General features: G+C 58.0%; 1 non-coding gene across 1 annotated transcript in view; it reads right to left on the minus strand.

Annotated features, from left to right (window-relative positions):
* The window catches only part of LOC126110913 (small subunit ribosomal RNA), a 1,908-nt gene extending 1,591 nt beyond the window's left edge, over positions 1 to 317 (minus strand). The window contains exon 1 of the ribosomal RNA XR_007524003.1: positions 1 to 317. This exon is cut by the window's left edge and continues 1,591 nt beyond it. This is a non-coding gene — a ribosomal RNA (small subunit ribosomal RNA).
* Between the last annotated feature and the right edge of the window lie 1,637 nt (positions 318 to 1,954).

Here is a 1,954-nt window from a genome sequence, read left to right on the forward strand (position 1 = left end):
TTTGAAAGATGCGTCGCCGGTACGAGGACCGTGCGATCAGCCCAAAGTTATTCAGAGTCACCAAGGCAAACGGACCGGACGAGCCGACCGATTGGTTTTGATCTAATAAAAGCGTCCTTCCATCTCTGGTCGGGACTCTGTTTGCATGTATTAGCTCTAGAATTACCACAGTTATCCAAGTAACGTGGGTACGATCTAAGGAACCATAACTGATTTAATGAGCCATTCGCGGTTTCACCTTAATGCGGCTTGTACTGAGACATGCATGGCTTAATCTTTGAGACAAGCATATGACTACTGGCAGGATCAACCAGGGAGCTGCGTCAACTAGAGCTGAGCAGCCGGCCGCCCGGGAGTGTGTCCCAGGGGCCCGCGCGAACACGCAAGCGTCCGCTCAATTATTCTGCAAACAGGAGGAGGCTGAGCTCCCCTGCACAATACACCTCGAAACCCTCTCAGGTCCCGGCGGCGCGCAGCGCCGTCCTAAGTACTTGGTCGGGTTCGAGAGAGGCGCAATCGCCCGGAGTTAGGCGAGTAGACGCTTTAGGTGCGACCACCCGTGCTCCCAACTGAGCTTGCCGCTGCCGACAGAGGCCCGGGAGCGTGCTGTCGTGGCATTGCCGGCGGGAGACAACACGCGCCACCTACGGTGACCGGCAGCTCCAACGCCAGCGCCACAGAAGGGCAAAGGCCCCACGTGGGTGCCGAAGCGAACTCTCCCAGCACAGCGCACGTGCCAACACGTCTGCACAACTGCGATACAAACCACCAGCGAGAACCGCTGGGGCGACCGAGCAGCAGACGGCGTCGCGGCGCCGAGTGCCGGGCGGCGGCGCATCCTCAACGCACACAGTCCTCAATCGGACCAGCACACTGCAGATGTCCACCGCGCTTCGCACCGGGCCGGCGAGGACCCACTTTGGCTGCACGGCGCCGCGCGCAGGGTGCCCCGGCGCGCAGCTGCGCCGCCTGCCGCGTCCGTCGGCCGGCGCGCCTGCCACTGGGCGCCCCCACCAGCCGGCTGTAGCGCGTGCGCCCACGCACCGCGCGGCCAGCACGCCGGGCGGCCCCCCCTCACCGGCCGGGGACAGTCCCACCCACCCACAGCCGCGTATCGCTTCACACCCAGATTCACATTCACGTTCGTTGGTATGGTGGGGACCGCTTCGTAGCTGTACCGATCGTTGCCCTCACAGATGTACCTCCAGCAAGGACAACCGCACCACAACGGGTTACCAGTTGTTCATTTGCGTAACGTCACCAGTAAACGTACACGTCCATCCCCGTTTGCAAAGTCAACTATTATTGCATGCCTGCCTGTCAGGTGTCAAGACACACTACATCCGCTCACATCCACGCAACAAAATGTGCCCGACTAGAGGGCACGTGGAAGGTGCCCCCGTACGTATGCGATGTCCATTGCGCGACCAACTGTCAACCGGCCTCTGTAGCATGTCGCAGATGTGGAACGCGGGGCACCGTGCTATCACATTGTGTGAGAAGAGACTACTACGTCTGCATACACGCGCCACTACATGAACAGACGGCTCATGCTGATCGCCATCCACTGCGTCCATTACTCCCACACGTCTCTATGGCGTACCACACTGCAATGCAGCTGTTATGGGGAGATGACACGTAGCTGTGTACACAACATTCTGAGCGGGTTGCGGTTGGACAATACATTAATGTAACGTGTCATATGCCAATTACAGAGCAGGGTAAGGCACAACTTGGGTTAGGTTAAGGCACAACTTGGGTTAGGTTAAGGCACAACTTGGGTTAGGTTAAGGCACAACTTGGGTTAGGTTAAGGCACAACTTGGGTTAGGTTAAGGCACAACTTGGGTTAGGTTAAGGCACAACTTGGGTTAGGTTAAGGCACAACTTGGGTTAGGTTAAGGCACAACTTGGGTTAGGTTAAGGCACAACTTGGGTTAGGTTAAGGCACAACT

The sequence above is a fragment of the Schistocerca cancellata genome, unplaced genomic scaffold (assembly GCF_023864275.1).
Source record: "Schistocerca cancellata isolate TAMUIC-IGC-003103 unplaced genomic scaffold, iqSchCanc2.1 HiC_scaffold_41, whole genome shotgun sequence".
NCBI lineage: Eukaryota > Metazoa > Arthropoda > Insecta > Orthoptera > Acrididae > Schistocerca > Schistocerca cancellata.